Source organism: Lissotriton helveticus, chromosome 1_1 (genome assembly GCF_964261635.1).
Source record: "Lissotriton helveticus chromosome 1_1, aLisHel1.1, whole genome shotgun sequence".
Taxonomy (NCBI): domain Eukaryota; kingdom Metazoa; phylum Chordata; class Amphibia; order Caudata; family Salamandridae; genus Lissotriton; species Lissotriton helveticus.
Window position 1 is genome coordinate 276504950 of NC_136057.1, and position 21256 is coordinate 276526205.

Sequence of the window (21256 nt, forward strand, 5' to 3'; positions counted from 1 at the left end):
CCCAGACCGGAATCAAGCATCCAAGGACCGGTTTCTGGCTATCAGCCTTCATCAGCCTGGATAGCTTGACTCCAGTGGTGTGGAGAGCCTGGGACTCACGTCTGAGCATACCCAGCCCACTCGGGATGAAAATTGCAAAAAACACAGTTGATGGACAGAATGTAGAACAATGTCATACATTCACCCCAGTACAAAGATCTGGGCCTAAATCCATCGTTTTTTTGCATTCCACACCACCCTAGGTTAGACACTGGCTATATGCAAATCAGCTCTGACCCTGTGCCTCATGGGAACAGTCCAGTCCAAACTACCAAGCCATGTCTTTCCCAGACCGGAATCAAGCATCCAAGGACCGGTTTCTGGCTATCAGCCTTCATCAGCCTGGATAGCTTGACTCCAGTGGTGTGGAGAGCCTGGGACTCACGTCTGAGCATACCCAGCCCACTCGGGGTGAAAATTGCAAAAATACACAGTTGATGGACAGAATGTAGAACAATGTCATACATTCACCCCAGTACAAAGGTCTGGGCCTAAATCCATCGTTTTTTTGCACTCCACACCACCCTAGGTTAGACACTGGCTATATGCAAATCAGCTCTGACCCTGTGCCTCATGGGAACAGTCCAGTCCGAACTACCAAGCCATGTCTTTCCCAGACCGGAATCAAGCATCCAAGGACCGGTTTCTGGCTATCAGCCTTCATCAGCCTGGATAGCTTGACTCCAGTGGTGTGGAGAGCCTGGGACTCACGTCTGAGCATACCCAGCCCACTCGGGGTGAAAATTGCAAAAAACACAGTTGATGGACAGAATGTAGAACAATGTCATACATTCACCCCAGTACAAAGATCTGGGCCTAAATCCATCGTTTTTTTGCACTCCACACCACCCTAGGTTAGACACTGGCTATATGCAAATCAGCTCTGACCCTGTGCCTCATGGGAACAGTCCAGTCCGAACTACCAAGCCATGTCTTTCCCAGACCGGAATCAAGCATCCAAGGACCGGTTTCTGGCTATCAGCCTTCATCAGCCTGGATAGCTTGACTCCAGTGGTGTGGAGAGCCTGGGACTCACGTCTGAGCATACCCAGCCCACTCGGGGTGAAAATTGCAAAAAACACAGTTGATGGACAGAATGTAGAACAATGTCATACATTCACCCCAGTACAAAGATCTGGGCCTATATCCATCGTTTTTTTGCACTCCACACCACCCTAGGTTAGACACTCGCTATATGCAAATCAGCTCTGACCCTGTGCCTCATGCAAACAGTCCAGTCCGAACTACCAAACCATGTCTTTCCCAGACCGGAATCAAGCATCCAAGGACCGGTTTCTGGCTATCCGCCTTCATCAGCCTGGATAGCTTGACTCCAGTGGTGTGGAGAGCCTGGGACTCACGTCTGAGCATACCCAGCCCACTCGGGGTGAAAATTGCAAAAAACACAGTTGATGGACAGAATGTAGAACAATGTCATACATTCACCCCAGTACAAAGATCTGGGCCTAAATCCATCTTTTTTTGCACTCCACACCACCCTAGGTTAGACACTGGCTATATGCAAATCAGCTCTGACCCTGTGCCTCATGGGAACAGTCCAGTCCGAACTACCAAGCCATGTCTTTCCCAGACCGGAATCAAGCATCCAAGGACCGGTTTCTGGCTATCAGCCTTCATCAGCCTGGATAGCTTGACTCCAGTGGTGTGGAGAGCCTGGGACTCACGTCTGAGCATACCCAGCCCACTCGGGGTGAAAATTGCAAAAAACACAGTTGATGGACAGAATGTAGAACAATGTCATACATTCACCCCAGTACAAACGTCTGGGCCTAAATCCATCGTTTTTTTGCACTCCACACCACCCTAGGTTAGACACTGGCTATATGCAAATCAGCTCTGACCCTGTGCCTCATGGGAACAGTCCAGTCCGAACTACCAAGCCATGTCTTTCCCAGACCGGAATCAAGCATCCAAGGACCGGTTTCTGGCTATCAGACTTCATCAGCCTGGATAGCTTGACTCCAGTGGTGTGGAGAGCCTGGGACTCACGTCTGAGCATACCCAGCCCACTCGGGGTGAAAATTGCAAAAAACACAGTTGATGGACAGAATGTAGAACAATGTCATACATTCACCCCAGTACAAAGATCTGGGCCTAAATCCATCGTTTTTTTGCACTCCACACCACCCTAGGTTAGACACTGGCTATATGCAAATCAGCTCTGACCCTGTGCCTCATGGGAGCAGTCCAGTCCGAACTACCAAGCCATGTCTTTCCCAGACCGGAATCAAGCATCCAAGGACCGGTTTCTGGCTATCAGCCTTCATCAGCCTGGATAGCTTGACTCCAGTGGTGTGGAGAGCCTGGGACTCACGTCTGAGCATACCCAGCCCACTCGGGGTGAAAATTGCAAAAAACACAGTTGATGGACAGAATGTAGAACAATGTCATACATTCACCCCAGTACAAAGATCTGGGCCTAAATCCATCATTTTTTTGCACTCCACACCACCCTAGGTTAGACACTGGCTATATGCAAATCAGCTCTGACCCTGTGCCTCATGGGAACAGTCCAGTCCGAACTACCAAGCCATGTCTTTCCCAGACCGGAATCAAGCATCCAAGGACCGGTTTCTGGCTATCAGCCTTCATCAGCCTGGATAGCTTAACTCCAGTGGTGTGGAGAGCCTGGGATTCACGTCTGAGCATACCCAGCCCACTCGGGGTGAAAATTGCAAAAAACACAGTTGATGGACAGAATGTAGAACAATGTCATACATTCACCCCAGTACAAAGATCTGGGGCTAAATCCATCGTTTTTTTGCACTCCACACCACCCTAGGTTAGACACTGGCTATATGCAAATCAGCTCTGACCCTGTGCCTCATGGGAACAGTCCAGTCCGAACTACCAAGCCATGCCTTTCCCAGACCGGAATCAAGCATCCAAGGACCGGTTTCTGGCTATCAGCCTTCATCAGCCTGGATAGCTTGACTCCAGTGGTGTGGAGAGCCTGGGACTCACGTCTGAGCATACCCAGCCCACTCGGGGTGAAAATTGCAAAAAACACAGTTGATGGACAGAATGTAGAACAATGTCATACATTCACCCCAGTACAAAGATCTGGGCCTAAATCCATCGTTTTTTTGCACTCCACACCACCCTAGGTTAGAAACTGGCTATATGCAAATCAGCTCTGACCCTGTGCCTCATGGGAACAGTCCAGTCCGAACTACCAAGCCATGTCTTTCCCAGACCGGAATCAAGCATCCAAGGACCGGTTTCTGGCTATCAGCCTTCATCAGCCTGGATAGCTTGACTCCAGTGGTGTGGAGAGCCTGGGACTCACGTCTGAGCATACCCAGCTCACTCGGGGTGAAAATTGCAAAAACCACAGTTGATGGACAGAATGTAGAACAATGTCATACATTCACCCCAGTACAAAGATCTGGGCCTAAATCCATCGTTTTTTTGCACTCCACACCACCCTAGGTTAGACACTGGCTATATGCAAATCAGCTCTGACCCTGTGCCTCATGGGAACAGTCCAGTCTGAACTACCAAGCCATGTCTATCCCAGACCGGAATCAAGCATCCAAGGACCGGTTTCTGGCTATCAGCCTTCATCAGCCTGGATAGCTTGACTCCAGTGGTGTGGAGAGCCTGGGACTCACGTCTGAGCATACCCAGCCCACTCGGGGTGAAAATTGCAAAAAACACAGTTGATGGACAGAATGTAGAACAATGTCATACATTCACCCCAGTACAAAGATCTGGGCCTAAATCCATCGTTTTTTTGCGCTCCACACCACCCTAGGTTAGACACTGGCTATATGCAAATCAGCTCTGACCCTGTGCCTCATGGGAACAGTCCAGTCCGAACTACCAAGCCATGTCTTTCCCAGACCGGAATCAAGCATCCAAGGACCGGTTTCTGGCTATCAGCCTTCATCAGCCTGGATAGCTTGACTCCAGTGGTGTGGAGAGCCTGGGACTCACGTCTGAGCATACCCAGCCCACTAGGGGTGAAAATTGCAAAAAACACAGTTGATGGACAGAATGTAGAACAATGTCATACATTCACCCCAGTACAAAGATCTGGGCCTATATCCATCGTTTTTTTGCACTCCACACCACCCTAGGTTAGACACTCGCTATATGCAAATCAGCTCTGACCCTGTGCCTCATGGGAACAGTCCAGTCCGAACTACCAAACCATGTCTTTCCCAGACCAGAATCAAGCATCCAAGGACCGGTTTCTGGCTATCCGCCTTCATCAGCCTGGATAGCTTGACTCCAGTGGTGTGGAGAGCCTGGGACTCACGTCTGAGCATACCCAGCCCACTCGGGGTGAAAATTGCAAAAAACACAGTTGATGGACAGAATGTAGAACAATGTCATACTTTCACCCCAGTACAAAGATCTGGGCCTAAATCCATCTTTTTTTGCACTCCACACCACCCTAGGTTAGACACTGGCTATATGCAAATCAGCTCTGACCCTGTGCCTCATGGGAACAGTCCAGTCCGAACTACCAAGCCATGTCTTTCCCAGACCGGAATCAAGCATCCAAGGACCGGTTTCTGGCTATCAGCCTTCATCAGCCTGGATAGCTTGACTCCAGTGGTGTGGAGAGCCTGGGACTCACGTCTGAGCATACCCAGCCCACTCGGGATGAAAATTGCAAAAAACACAGTTGATGGACAGAATGTAGAACAATGTCATACATTCACCCCAGTACAAAGATCTGGGCCTAAATCCATCGTTTTTTTGCATTCCACACCACCCTAGGTTAGACACTGGCTATATGCAAATCAGCTCTGACCCTGTGCCTCATGGGAACAGTCCAGTCCAAACTACCAAGCCATGTCTTTCCCAGACCGGAATCAAGCATCCAAGGACCGGTTTCTGGCTATCAGCCTTCATCAGCCTGGATAGCTTGACTCCAGTGGTGTGGAGAGCCTGGGACTCACGTCTGAGCATACCCAGCCCACTCGGGGTGAAAATTGCAAAAATACACAGTTGATGGACAGAATGTAGAACAATGTCATACATTCACCCCAGTACAAAGGTCTGGGCCTAAATCCATCGTTTTTTTGCACTCCACACCACCCTAGGTTAGACACTGGCTATATGCAAATCAGCTCTGACCCTGTGCCTCATGGGAACAGTCCAGTCCGAACTACCAAGCCATGTCTTTCCCAGACCGGAATCAAGCATCCAAGGACCGGTTTCTGGCTATCAGCCTTCATCAGCCTGGATAGCTTGACTCCAGTGGTGTGGAGAGCCTGGGACTCACGTCTGAGCATACCCAGCCCACTCGGGGTGAAAATTGCAAAAAACACAGTTGATGGACAGAATGTAGAACAATGTCATACATTCACCCCAGTACAAAGATCTGGGCCTATATCCATCGTTTTTTTGCACTCCACACCACCCTAGGTTAGACACTCGCTATATGCAAATCAGCTCTGACCCTGTGCCTCATGGGAACAGTCCAGTCCGAACTACCAAACCATGTCTTTCCCAGACCGGAATCAAGCATTCAAGGACCGGTTTCTGGCTATCCGCCTTCATCAGCCTGGATAGCTTGACTCCAGTGGTGTGGAGAGCCTGGGACTTACGTCTGAGCATACCCAGCTCACTCGGGGTGAAAATTGCAAAAACCACAGTTGATGGACAGAATGTAGAACAATGTCATACATTCACCCCAGTACAAAGATCTGGGCCTAAATCCATCGTTTTTTTGCACTCCACACCACCCTAGGTTAGACACTGGCTATATGCAAATCAGCTCTGACCCTGTGCCTCATGGGAACAGTCCAGTCCGAACTACCAAGCCATGTCTTTCCCAGACCGGAATCAAGCATCCAAGGACCGGTTTCTGGCTATCAGCCTTCATCAGCCTGGATAGCTTAACTCCAGTGGTGTGGAGAGCCTGGGATTCACGTCTGAGCATACCCAGCCCACTCGGGGTGAAAATTGCAAAAAACACAGTTGATGGACAGAATGTAGAACAATGTCATACATTCACCCCAGTACAAAGATCTGGGGCTAAATCCATCGTTTTTTTGCACTCCACACCACCCTAGGTTAGACACTGGCTATATGCAAATCAGCTCTGACCCTGTGCCTCATGGGAACAGTCCAGTCCGAACTACCAAGCCATGCCTTTCCCAGACCGGAATCAAGCATCCAAGGACCGGTTTCTGGCTATCAGCCTTCATCAGCCTGGATAGCTTGACTCCAGTGGTGTGGAGAGCCTGGGACTCACGTCTGAGCATACCCAGCCCACTCGGGGTGAAAATTGCAAAAAACACAGTTGATGGACAGAATGTAGAACAATGTCATACATTCACCCCAGTACAAAGATCTGGGCCTAAATCCATCGTTTTTTTGCACTCCACACCACCCTAGGTTAGAAACTGGCTATATGCAAATCAGCTCTGACCCTGTGCCTCATGGGAACAGTCCAGTCCGAACTACCAAGCCATGTCTTTCCCAGACCGGAATCAAGCATCCAAGGACCGGTTTCTGGCTATCAGCCTTCATCAGCCTGGATAGCTTGACTCCAGTGGTGTGGAGAGCCTGGGACTCACGTCTGAGCATACCCAGCTCACTCGGGGTGAAAATTGCAAAAACCACAGTTGATGGACAGAATGTAGAACAATGTCATACATTCACCCCAGTACAAAGATCTGGGCCTAAATCCATCGTTTTTTTGCACTCCACACCACCCTAGGTTAGACACTGGCTATATGCAAATCAGCTCTGACCCTGTGCCTCATGGGAACAGTCCAGTCCGAACTACCAAGCCATGTCTATCCCAGACCGGAATCAAGCATCCAAGGACCGGTTTCTGGCTATCAGCCTTCATCAGCCTGGATAGCTTGACTCCAGTGGTGTGGAGAGCCTGGGACTCACGTCTGAGCATACCCAGCCCACTCGGGGTGAAAATTGCAAAAAACACAGTTGATGGACAGAATGTAGAACAATGTCATACATTCACCCCAGTACAAAGATCTGGGCCTAAATCCATCGTTTTTTTGCGCTCCACACCACCCTAGGTTAGACACTGGCTATATGCAAATCAGCTCTGACCCTGTGCCTCATGGGAACAGTCCAGTCCGAACTACCAAGCCATGTCTTTCCCAGACCGGAATCAAGCATCCAAGGACCGGTTTCTGGCTATCAGCCTTCATCAGCCTGGATAGCTTGACTCCAGTGGTGTGGAGAGCCTGGGACTCACGTCTGAGCATACCCAGCCCACTAGGGGTGAAAATTGCAAAAAACACAGTTGATGGACAGAATGTAGAACAATGTCATACATTCACCCCAGTACAAAGATCTGGGCCTATATCCATCGTTTTTTTGCACTCCACACCACCCTAGGTTAGACACTCGCTATATGCAAATCAGCTCTGACCCTGTGCCTCATGGGAACAGTCCAGTCCGAACTACCAAACCATGTCTTTCCCAGACCAGAATCAAGCATCCAAGGACCGGTTTCTGGCTATCCGCCTTCATCAGCCTGGATAGCTTGACTCCAGTGGTGTGGAGAGCCTGGGACTCACGTCTGAGCATACCCAGCCCACTCGGGGTGAAAATTGCAAAAAACACAGTTGATGGACAGAATGTAGAACAATGTCATACTTTCACCCCAGTACAAAGATCTGGGCCTAAATCCATCTTTTTTTGCACTCCACACCACCCTAGGTTAGACACTGGCTATATGCAAATCAGCTCTGACCCTGTGCCTCATGGGAACAGTCCAGTCCGAACTACCAAGCCATGTCTTTCCCAGACCGGAATCAAGCATCCAAGGACCGGTTTCTGGCTATCAGCCTTCATCAGCCTGGATAGCTTGACTCCAGTGGTGTGGAGAGCCTGGGACTCACGTCTGAGCATACCCAGCCCACTCGGGATGAAAATTGCAAAAAACACAGTTGATGGACAGAATGTAGAACAATGTCATACATTCACCCCAGTACAAAGATCTGGGCCTAAATCCATCGTTTTTTTGCATTCCACACCACCCTAGGTTAGACACTGGCTATATGCAAATCAGCTCTGACCCTGTGCCTCATGGGAACAGTCCAGTCCAAACTACCAAGCCATGTCTTTCCCAGACCGGAATCAAGCATCCAAGGACCGGTTTCTGGCTATCAGCCTTCATCAGCCTGGATAGCTTGACTCCAGTGGTGTGGAGAGCCTGGGACTCACGTCTGAGCATACCCAGCCCACTCGGGGTGAAAATTGCAAAAATACACAGTTGATGGACAGAATGTAGAACAATGTCATACATTCACCCCAGTACAAAGGTCTGGGCCTAAATCCATCGTTTTTTTGCACTCCACACCACCCTAGGTTAGACACTGGCTATATGCAAATCAGCTCTGACCCTGTGCCTCATGGGAACAGTCCAGTCCGAACTACCAAGCCATGTCTTTCCCAGACCGGAATCAAGCATCCAAGGACCGGTTTCTGGCTATCAGCCTTCATCAGCCTGGATAGCTTGACTCCAGTGGTGTGGAGAGCCTGGGACTCACGTCTGAGCATACCCAGCCCACTCGGGGTGAAAATTGCAAAAAACACAGTTGATGGACAGAATGTAGAACAATGTCATACATTCACCCCAGTACAAAGATCTGGGCCTATATCCATCGTTTTTTGCACTCCACACCACCCTAGGTTAGACACTCGCTATATGCAAATCAGCTCTGACCCTGTGCCTCATGGGAACAGTCCAGTCCGAACTACCAAACCATGTCTTTCCCAGACCGGAATCAATCATTCAAGGACCGGTTTCTGGCTATCCGCCTTCATCAGCCTGGATAGCTTGACTCCAGTGGTGTGGAGAGCCTGGGACTTACGTCTGAGCATACCCAGCTCACTCGGGGTGAAAATTGCAAAAACCACAGTTGATGGACAGAATGTAGAACAATGTCATACATTCACCCCAGTACAAAGATCTGGGCCTAAATCCATCGTTTTTTTGCACTCCACACCACCCTAGGTTAGACACTGGCTATATGCAAATCAGCTCTGACCCTGTGCCTCATGGGAACAGTCCAGTCCGAACTACCAAACCATGTCTTTCCCAGACCAGAATCAAGCATCCAAGGACCGGTTTCTGGCTATCCGCCTTCATCAGCCTGGATAGCTTGACTCCAGTGGTGTGGAGAGCCTGGGACTCACGTCTGAGCATACCCAGCCCACTCGGGGTGAAAATTGCAAAAAACACAGTTGATGGACAGAATGTAGAACAATGTCATACTTTCACCCCAGTACAAAGATCTGGGCCTAAATCCATCTTTTTTTGCACTCCACGCCACCCTAGGTTAGACACTGGCTATATGCAAATCAGCTCTGACCCTGTGCCTCATGGGAACAGTCCAGTCCGAACTACCAAGCCATGTCTTTCCCAGACCGGAATCAAGCATCCAAGGACCAGTTTCTGGCTATCAGCCTTCATCAGCCTGGATAGCTTGACTCCAGTGGTGTGGAGAGCCTGGGACTCACGTCTGAGCATACCCAGCCCACTCGGGGTGAAAATTGCAAAAAACACAGTTGATGGACAGAATGTAGCACAATGTCATACATTCACCCCAGTACAAAGATCTGGGCCTAAATCCATCGTTTTTTTGCATTCCACACCACCCTAGGTTAGACACTGGCTATATGCAAATCAGCTCTGACCCTGTGCCTCATGGGAACAGTCCAGTCCAAACTACCAAGCCATGTCTTTCCCAGACCGGAATCAAGCATCCAAGGACCGGTTTCTGGCTATCAGCCTTCATCAGCCTGGATAGCTTGACTCCAGTGGTGTGGAGAGCCTGGGACTCACGTCTGAGCATACCCAGCCCACTCGGGGTGAAAATTGCAAAAAAACACAGTTGATGGACAGAATGTAGAACAATGTCATACATTCACCCCAGTACAAAGGTCTGGGCCTAAATCCATCGTTTTTTTGCACTCCACTCCACCCTAGGTTAGACACTGGCTATATGCAAATCAGCTCTGACCCTGTGCCTCATGGGAACAGTCCAGTCCGAACTACCAAGCCATGTCTTTCCCAGACCGGAATCAAGCATCCAAGGACCGGTTTCTGGCTATCAGCCTTCATCAGCCTGGATAGCTTGACTCTAGTGGTGTGGAGAGCCTGGGACTCACGTCTGAGCATACCCAGCCCACTCGGGGTGAAAATTGCAAAAAACACAGTTGATGGACAGAATGTAGAACAATGTCATACATTCACCCCAGTACAAAGATCTGGGCCTAAATCCATCGTTTTTTTGCACTCCACACCACCCTAGGTTAGACACTGGCTATATGCAAATCAGCTCTGACCCTGTGCCTCATGGGAACAGTCCAGTCCGAACTACCAAGCCATGTCTTTCCCAGACCGGAATCAAGCATCCAAGGACCGGTTTCTGGCTATCAGCCTTCATTAGCCTGGATAGCTTGACTCCAGTGGTGTGGAGAGCCTGGGACCCACGTCTGAGCATACCCAGCCCACTCGGGGTGAAAATTGCAAAAAACACAGTTGATGGACAGAATGTAGAACAGTGTCATACATTCACCCCAGTACAAAGATCTGGGCCTAAATCCATCTTTTTTTGCACTCCACACCACCCTAGGTTAGACACTGGCTATATGCAAATCAGCTCTGACCCTGTGCCTCATGGGAACAGTCCAGTCCGACCTACCAAGCCATGTCTTTCCCAGACCGGAATCAAGCATCCAAGGACCGGTTTCTGGCTATCAGCCTTCATCAGCCTGGATAGCTTGACTCCAGTGGTGTGGAGAGCCTGGGACTCACGTCTGAGCATACCCAGCCCACTCGGGGTGAAAATTGCAAAAAACACAGTTGATGGACAGAATGTAGAACAATGTCATACATTCACCCCAGTACAAAGATCTGGGCCTATATCCATCGTTTTTTTGCACTCCACACCACCCTAGGTTAGACACTCGCTATATGCAAATCAGCTCTGACCCTGTGCCTCATGGGAACAGTCCAGTCCGAACTACCAAACCATGTCTTTCCCAGACCGGAATCAAGCATTCAAGGACCGGTTTCTGGCTATCCGCCTTCATCAGCCTGGATAGCTTGACTCCAGTGGTGTGGAGAGCCTGGGACTCACGTCTGAGCATACCCAGCCCACTCGGGGTGAAAATTGCAAAAAACACAGTTGATGGACAGAATGTAGAACAATGTCATACATTCACCCCAGTACAAAGATCTGGGCCTAAATCCATCTTTTTTTGCACTCCACACCACCCTAGGTTAGACACTGGCGAACTACCAAGCCATGTCTTTCCCAGACCGGAATCAAGCATCCAAGGACCGGTTTCTGGCTATCAGCCTTCATCAGCCTGGATAGCTTGACTCCAGTGGTGTGGAGAGCCTGGGACTCACGTCTGAGCATACCCAGCCCACTCGGGGTGAAAATTGCAAAAAACACAGTTGATGGACAGATTGTAGAACAATGTCATACATTCACCCCAGTACAAAGATCTGGGCCTAAATCCATCATTTTTTTGCACTCCACACCACCCTAGGTTAGACACTGGCTATATGCAAATCAGCTCTGACCCTGTGCCTCATGGGAACAGTCCAGTCCGAACTACCAAGCCATGTCTTTCCCAGACCGGAATCAAGCATCCAAGGACCGGTTTCTGGCTATCAGCCTTCATCAGCCTGGATAGCTTGACTCCAGTGGTGTGGAGAGCCTGGGACTCACGTCTGAGCATACCCAGCTCACTCGGGGTGAAAATTGCAAAAACCACAGTTGATGGACAGAATGTAGAACAATGTCATACATTCACCCCAGTACAAAGATCTGGGCCTAAATCCATCGTTTTTTTGCACTCCACACCACCCTAGGTTAGACACTGGCTATATGCAAATCAGCTCTGACCCTGTGCCTCATGGGAACAGTCCAGTCCGAACTACCAAGCCATGTCTATCCCAGACCGGAATCAAGCATCCAAGGACCGGTTTCTGGCTATCAGCCTTCATCAGCCTGGATAGCTTGACTCCAGTGGTGTGGAGAGCCTGGGACTCACGTCTGAGCATACCCAGCCCACTCGGGGTGAAAATTGCAAAAAACACAGTTGATGGACAGAATGTAGAACAATGTCATACATTCACCCCAGTACAAAGATCTGGGCCTAAATCCATCGTTTTTTTGCGCTCCACACCACCCTAGGTTAGACACTGGCTATATGCAAATCAGCTCTGACCCTGTGCCTCATGGGAACAGTCCAGTCCGAACTACCAAGCCATGTCTTTCCCAGACCGGAATCAAGCATCCAAGGACCGGTTTCTGGCTATCAGCCTTCATCAGCCTGGATAGCTTGACTCCAGTGGTGTGGAGAGCCTGGGACTCACGTCTGAGCATACCCAGCCCACTAGGGGTGAAAATTGCAAAAAACACAGTTGATGGACAGAATGTAGAACAATGTCATACATTCACCCCAGTACAAAGATCTGGGCCTATATCCATCGTTTTTTTGCACTCCACACCACCCTAGGTTAGACACTCGCTATATGCAAATCAGCTCTGACCCTGTGCCTCATGGGAACAGTCCAGTCCGAACTACCAAACCATGTCTTTCCCAGACCAGAATCAAGCATCCAAGGACCGGTTTCTGGCTATCCGCCTTCATCAGCCTGGATAGCTTGACTCCAGTGGTGTGGAGAGCCTGGGACTCACGTCTGAGCATACCCAGCCCACTCGGGGTGAAAATTGCAAAAAACACAGTTGATGGACAGAATGTAGAACAATGTCATACTTTCACCCCAGTACAAAGATCTGGGCCTAAATCCATCTTTTTTTGCACTCCACACCACCCTAGGTTAGACACTGGCTATATGCAAATCAGCTCTGACCCTGTGCCTCATGGGAACAGTCCAGTCCGAACTACCAAGCCATGTCTTTCCCAGACCGGAATCAAGCATCCAAGGACCGGTTTCTGGCTATCAGCCTTCATCAGCCTGGATAGCTTGACTCCAGTGGTGTGGAGAGCCTGGGACTCACGTCTGAGCATACCCAGCCCACTCGGGATGAAAATTGCAAAAAACACAGTTGATGGACAGAATGTAGAACAATGTCATACATTCACCCCAGTACAAAGATCTGGGCCTAAATCCATCGTTTTTTTGCATTCCACACCACCCTAGGTTAGACACTGGCTATATGCAAATCAGCTCTGACCCTGTGCCTCATGGGAACAGTCCAGTCCAAACTACCAAGCCATGTCTTTCCCAGACCGGAATCAAGCATCCAAGGACCGGTTTCTGGCTATCAGCCTTCATCAGCCTGGATAGCTTGACTCCAGTGGTGTGGAGAGCCTGGGACTCACGTCTGAGCATACCCAGCCCACTCGGGGTGAAAATTGCAAAAATACACAGTTGATGGACAGAATGTAGAACAATGTCATACATTCACCCCAGTACAAAGGTCTGGGCCTAAATCCATCGTTTTTTTGCACTCCACACCACCCTAGGTTAGACACTGGCTATATGCAAATCAGCTCTGACCCTGTGCCTCATGGGAACAGTCCAGTCCGAACTACCAAGCCATGTCTTTCCCAGACCGGAATCAAGCATCCAAGGACCGGTTTCTGGCTATCAGCCTTCATCAGCCTGGATAGCTTGACTCCAGTGGTGTGGAGAGCCTGGGACTCACGTCTGAGCATACCCAGCCCACTCGGGGTGAAAATTGCAAAAAACACAGTTGATGGACAGAATGTAGAACAATGTCATACATTCACCCCAGTACAAAGATCTGGGCCTATATCCATCGTTTTTTGCACTCCACACCACCCTAGGTTAGACACTCGCTATATGCAAATCAGCTCTGACCCTGTGCCTCATGGGAACAGTCCAGTCCGAACTACCAAACCATGTCTTTCCCAGACCGGAATCAATCATTCAAGGACCGGTTTCTGGCTATCCGCCTTCATCAGCCTGGATAGCTTGACTCCAGTGGTGTGGAGAGCCTGGGACTTACGTCTGAGCATACCCAGCTCACTCGGGGTGAAAATTGCAAAAACCACAGTTGATGGACAGAATGTAGAACAATGTCATACATTCACCCCAGTACAAAGATCTGGGCCTAAATCCATCGTTTTTTTGCACTCCACACCACCCTAGGTTAGACACTGGCTATATGCAAATCAGCTCTGACCCTGTGCCTCATGGGAACAGTCCAGTCCGAACTACCAAACCATGTCTTTCCCAGACCAGAATCAAGCATCCAAGGACCGGTTTCTGGCTATCCGCCTTCATCAGCCTGGATAGCTTGACTCCAGTGGTGTGGAGAGCCTGGGACTCACGTCTGAGCATACCCAGCCCACTCGGGGTGAAAATTGCAAAAAACACAGTTGATGGACAGAATGTAGAACAATGTCATACTTTCACCCCAGTACAAAGATCTGGGCCTAAATCCATCTTTTTTTGCACTCCACGCCACCCTAGGTTAGACACTGGCTATATGCAAATCAGCTCTGACCCTGTGCCTCATGGGAACAGTCCAGTCCGAACTACCAAGCCATGTCTTTCCCAGACCGGAATCAAGCATCCAAGGACCAGTTTCTGGCTATCAGCCTTCATCAGCCTGGATAGCTTGACTCCAGTGGTGTGGAGAGCCTGGGACTCACGTCTGAGCATACCCAGCCCACTCGGGGTGAAAATTGCAAAAAACACAGTTGATGGACAGAATGTAGCACAATGTCATACATTCACCCCAGTACAAAGATCTGGGCCTAAATCCATCGTTTTTTTGCATTCCACACCACCCTAGGTTAGACACTGGCTATATGCAAATCAGCTCTGACCCTGTGCCTCATGGGAACAGTCCAGTCCAAACTACCAAGCCATGTCTTTCCCAGACCGGAATCAAGCATCCAAGGACCGGTTTCTGGCTATCAGCCTTCATCAGCCTGGATAGCTTGACTCCAGTGGTGTGGAGAGCCTGGGACTCACGTCTGAGCATACCCAGCCCACTCGGGGTGAAAATTGCAAAAAAACACAGTTGATGGACAGAATGTAGAACAATGTCATACATTCACCCCAGTACAAAGGTCTGGGCCTAAATCCATCGTTTTTTTGCACTCCACTCCACCCTAGGTTAGACACTGGCTATATGCAAATCAGCTCTGACCCTGTGCCTCATGGGAACAGTCCAGTCCGAACTACCAAGCCATGTCTTTCCCAGACCGGAATCAAGCATCCAAGGACCGGTTTCTGGCTATCAGCCTTCATCAGCCTGGATAGCTTGACTCTAGTGGTGTGGAGAGCCTGGGACTCACGTCTGAGCATACCCAGCCCACTCGGGGTGAAAATTGCAAAAAACACAGTTGATGGACAGAATGTAGAACAATGTCATACATTCACCCCAGTACAAAGATCTGGGCCTAAATCCATCGTTTTTTTGCACTCCACACCACCCTAGGTTAGACACTGGCTATATGCAAATCAGCTCTGACCCTGTGCCTCATGGGAACAGTCCAGTCCGAACTACCAAGCCATGTCTTTCCCAGACCGGAATCAAGCATCCAAGGACCGGTTTCTGGCTATCAGCCTTCATTAGCCTGGATAGCTTGACTCCAGTGGTGTGGAGAGCCTGGGACCCACGTCTGAGCATACCCAGCCCACTCGGGGTGAAAATTGCAAAAAACACAGTTGATGGACAGAATGTAGAACAGTGTCATACATTCACCCCAGTACAAAGATCTGGGCCTAAATCCATCTTTTTTTGCACTCCACACCACCCTAGGTTAGACACTGGCTATATGCAAATCAGCTCTGACCCTGTGCCTCATGGGAACAGTCCAGTCCGACCTACCAAGCCATGTCTTTCCCAGACCGGAATCAAGCATCCAAGGACCGGTTTCTGGCTATCAGCCTTCATCAGCCTGGATAGCTTGACTCCAGTGGTGTGGAGAGCCTGGGACTCACGTCTGAGCATACCCAGCCCACTCGGGGTGAAAATTGCAAAAAACACAGTTGATGGACAGAATGTAGAACAATGTCATACATTCACCCCAGTACAAAGATCTGGGCCTATATCCATCGTTTTTTTGCACTCCACACCACCCTAGGTTAGACACTCGCTATATGCAAATCAGCTCTGACCCTGTGCCTCATGGGAACAGTCCAGTCCGAACTACCAAACCATGTCTTTCCCAGACCGGAATCAAGCATTCAAGGACCGGTTTCTGGCTATCCGCCTTCATCAGCCTGGATAGCTTGACTCCAGTGGTGTGGAGAGCCTGGGACTCACGTCTGAGCATACCCAGCCCACTCGGGGTGAAAATTGCAAAAAACACAGTTGATGGACAGAATGTAGAACAATGTCATACATTCACCCCAGTACAAAGATCTGGGCCTAAATCCATCTTTTTTTGCACTCCACACCACCCTAGGTTAGACACTGGCGAACTACCAAGCCATGTCTTTCCCAGACCGGAATCAAGCATCCAAGGACCGGTTTCTGGCTATCAGCCTTCATCAGCCTGGATAGCTTGACTCCAGTGGTGTGGAGAGCCTGGGACTCACGTCTGAGCATACCCAGCCCACTCGGGGTGAAAATTGCAAAAAACACAGTTGATGGACAGATTGTAGAACAATGTCATACATTCACCCCAGTACAAAGATCTGGGCCTAAATCCATCATTTTTTTGCACTCCACACCACCCTAGGTTAGACACTGGCTATATGCAAATCAGCTCTGACCCTGTGCCTCATGGGAACAGTCCAGTCCGAACTACCAAGCCATGTCTTTCCCAGACCGGAATCAAGCATCCAAGGACCGGTTTCTGGCTATCAGCCTTCATCAGTCTGGATAGCTTGACTCCAGTGGTGTGGAGAGCCTGGGACTCACGTCTGAGCATACCCAGCCCACTCGGGGTGAAAATTGCAAAAAACACAGTTGATGGACAGAATGTAGAACAATGTCATACATTCACCCCAGTACAAAGATCTGGGCCTAAATCCATCGTTTTTTTGCACTCCACACCACCCTAGGTTAGACACTGGCTATATGCAAATCAGCTCTGACCCTGTGCCTCATGGGAACAGTCCAGTGCGAACTACCAAGCCATGTCTTTCCCAGACCGGAATCAAGCATCAAAGGACCGGTTTCTGGCTATCAGCCTTCATCAGCCTGGATAGCTTGACTCCAGTGGTGTGGAGAGCCTGGGACTCACGTCTGAGCATACCCAGCCCACTCGGGGTGAAAATTGCAAAAAACACAGTTGATGGACAGAATGTAGAACAATGTCATACATTCACCCCAGTACAAAGATCTGGGCCTAAATCCATCATTTTTTTGCACTCCACACCACCCTAGGTTAGACACTGGCTATATGCAAATTAGCTCTGACCCTGTGCCTCATGGGAACAGTCCAGTCCGAACTACCAAGCCATGTCTTTCCCAGACCGGAATCAAGCATCCAAGGACCGGTTTCTGGCTATCAGCCTTCATCGGCCTGGATAGCTTGACTCCATTGGTGTGGAGAGCCTGGGACTCACGTCTGAGCATACCCAGCCCACTCGGGGTGAAAATTGCAAAAAACACAGTTGATGGACAGAATGTAGAACAATGTCATACATTCACCCCAGTACAAAGATCTGGGCCTAAATCCATCGTTTTTTTGCACTCCACACCACCCTAGGTTAGACACTGGCTATATGCAAATCAGCTCTGACCCTGTGCCTCATGGGAACAGTCCAGTCCGAACTACCAAGCCATGCTTTCCCAGACCGGAATCAAGCATACAAGGACCGGTTTCTGGCTATCAGCCTTCATCAGCCTGGATAGCTTGACTCCAGTGGTGTGGAGAGCCTGGGACTCACGTCTGAGCATACCCAGCTCACTCGGGGTGAAAATTGCAAAAACCACAGTTGATGGACAGAATGTAGAACAATGTCATACATTCACCCCAGTACAAAGATCTGGGCCTAAATCCATCGTTTTTTTGCACTCCACACCACCCTAGGTTAGACACTGGCTATATGCAAATCAGCTCTGACCCTGTGCCTCATGGGAACAGTCCAGTCCGAACTACCAAGCCATGTCTTTCCCAGACCGGAATCAAGCATCCAAGGACCGGTTTCTGGCTATCAGCCTTCATCAGCCTGGATAGCTTGACTCCAGTGGTGTGGAGAGCCTGGGACTCACGTCTGAACATACCCAGCCCACTCGGGGTGAAAATTGCAAAAAACACAGTTGATGGACAGAATGTAGAACAATGTCATACATTCACCCCAGTACAAAGGTCTGGGACTAAATCCATCGTTTTTTTGCACTCCACACCACCCTAGGTTAGACACTGGCTATATGCAAATCAGCTCTGACCCTGTGCCTCATGGGAACAGTCCAGTCCGAACTACCAAGCCATGTCTTTCCCAGACCGGAATCAAGCATCCAAGGACCGGTTTCTGGCTATCAGCCTTCATCAGCCTGGATAGCTTGACTCCAGTGGTGTGGAGAGCCTGGGACTCACGTCTGAGCATACCCAGCCCACTCGGGGTGAAAATTGCAAAAAACACAGTTGATGGACAGAATGTAGAACAATGTCATACATTCACCCCAGTACAAAGATCTGGGCCTAAATCCATCGTTTTTTTGCACTCCACACCACCCTAGGTTAGACACTGGCTATATGCAAATCAGCTCTGACCCTGTGCCTCATGGGAACAGTCCAGTCCGAACTACCAAGCCATGTCTTTCCCAGACGGGAATCAAGCATCCAAGGACCGGTTTCTGGCTATCAGCCTTCATCAGCCTGGATAGCTTGACTCCAGTGGTGTGGAGAGCCTGGGACTCACGTCTGAGCATACCCAGCCCACTCGGGGTGAAAATTGCAAAAAACACAGTTGATGGACAGAATGTAGAACAATGTCATACATTCACCCCAGTACAAAGATCTGGGCCTAAATCCATCATTTTTTTGCACTCCACACCACCCTAGGTTAGACACTGGCTATATGCAAATCAGCTCTGACCCTGTGCCTCATGGGAACAGTCCAGTCCGAACTACCAAGCCATGTCTTTCCCAGACCGGAATCAAGCATCCAAGGACCGGTTTCTGGCTATCAGCCTTCATCAGCCTGGATAGCTTAACTCCAGTGGTGTGGAGAGCCTGGGATTCACGTCTGAGCATACCCAGCCCACTCGGGGTGAAAATTGCAAAAAACACAGTTGATGGACAGAATGTAGAACAATGTCATACATTCACCCCAGTACAAAGATCTGGGCCTAAATCCATCGTTTTTTTGCACTCCACACCACCCTAGGTTAGACACTGGCTATATGCAAATCAGCTCTGACCCTGTGCCTCATGGGAACAGTCCAGTCCGAACTACCAAGCCATGTCTTTCCCATACCGGAATCAAGCATCCAAGGACTGGTTTCTGGCTATCAGCCTTCATCAGCCTGGATAGCTTGACTCCAGTGGTGTGGAGAGCCTGGGACTCACGTCTGAGCATACCCAGCCCACTCGGGGTGAAAATTGCAAAAAACACAGTTGATGGACAGAATGTAGAACAATGTCATACATTCACCCCAGTACAAAGATCTGGGCCTAAATCCATCGGTTTTTTGCACTCCACACCACCCTAGGTTAGACACTGGCTATATGCAAATCAGCTCTGACCCTGTGCCTCATGGGAACAGTCCAGTCCGAACTACCAAGCCATGTCTTTCCCAGACCGGAATCAAGCATCCAAGGACCGGTTTCTGGCTATCAGCCTTCATCAGCCTGGATAGCTTGACTCCAGTGGTGTGGAGAGCCTGGGACTCACGTCTGAGCATACCCAGCCCACTCGGGGTGAAAATTGCAAAAAACACAGTTGATGGACAGAATGTAGAACAATGTCATACATTCACCCCAGTACAAAGATCTGGGCCTATATCCATCGTTTTTTTGCACTCCACACCACCCTAGGTTAGACACTCGCTATATGCAAATCAGCTCTGACCCTGTGCCTCATGGGAACAGTCCAGTCCGAACTACCAAACCATGTCTTTCCCAGACCGGAATCAAGCATTCAAGGACCGGTTTCTGGCTATCCGCCTTCATCAGCCTGGATAGCTTGACTCCAGTGGTGTGGAGAGCCTGGGACTCACGTCTGAGCATACCCAGCCCACTCGGGGTGAAAATTGCAAAAAACACAGTTGATGGACAGAATGTAGAACAATGTCATACATTCACCCCAGTACAAAGATCTGGGCCTAAATCCATCTTTTTTTGCACTCCACACCACCCTAGGTTAGACACTGGCTATATGCAAATCAGCTCTGACCCTGTGCCTCATGGGAACAGTCCAGTCCGAACTACCAAGCCATGTCTTTCCCAGACCGGAATCAAGCATCCAAGGACCGGTTTCTGGCTATCAGCCTTCATCAGCCTGGATAGCTTGACTCCAGTGGTGTGGAGAGCCTGGGACTCACGTCTGAGCATACCCAGCCCACTCGGGGTGAAAATTGCAAAAAACACAGTTGATGGACAGATTGTAGAACAATGTCATACATTCACCCCAGTACAAAGATCTGGGCCTAAATCCATCATTTTTTTGCACTCCACACCACCCTAGGTTAGACACTGGCTATATGCAAATCAGCTCTGACCCTGTGCCTCATGGGAACAGTCCAGTCCGAACTACCAAGCCATGTCTTTCCCAGACCGGAATCAAGCATCCAAGGACCGGTTTCTGGCTATCAGCCTTCATCAGTCTGGATAGCTTGACTCCAGTGGTGTGGAGAGCCTGGGACTCACGTCTGAGCATACCCAGCCCACTCGGGGTGAAAATTGCAAAAAACACAGTTGATGGACAGAATGTAGAACAATGTCATACATTCACCCCAGTACAAAGATCTGGGCCTAAATCCATCGTTTTTTTGCACTCCACACCACCCTAGGTTAGACACTGGCTATATGCAAATCAGCTCTGACCCTGTGCCTCATGGGAACAGTCCAGTGCGAACTACCAAGCCATGTCTTTCCCAGACCGGAATCAAGCATCAAAGGACCGGTTTCTGGCTATCAGCCTTCATCAGCCTGGATAGCTTGACTCCAGTGGTGTGGAGAGCCTGGGACTCACGTCTGAGCATACCCAGCCCACTCGGGGTGAAAATTGCAAAAAACACAGTTGATGGACAGAATGTAGAACAATGTCATACATTCACCCCAGTACAAAGATCTGGGCCTAAATCCATCATTTTTTTGCACTCCACACCAC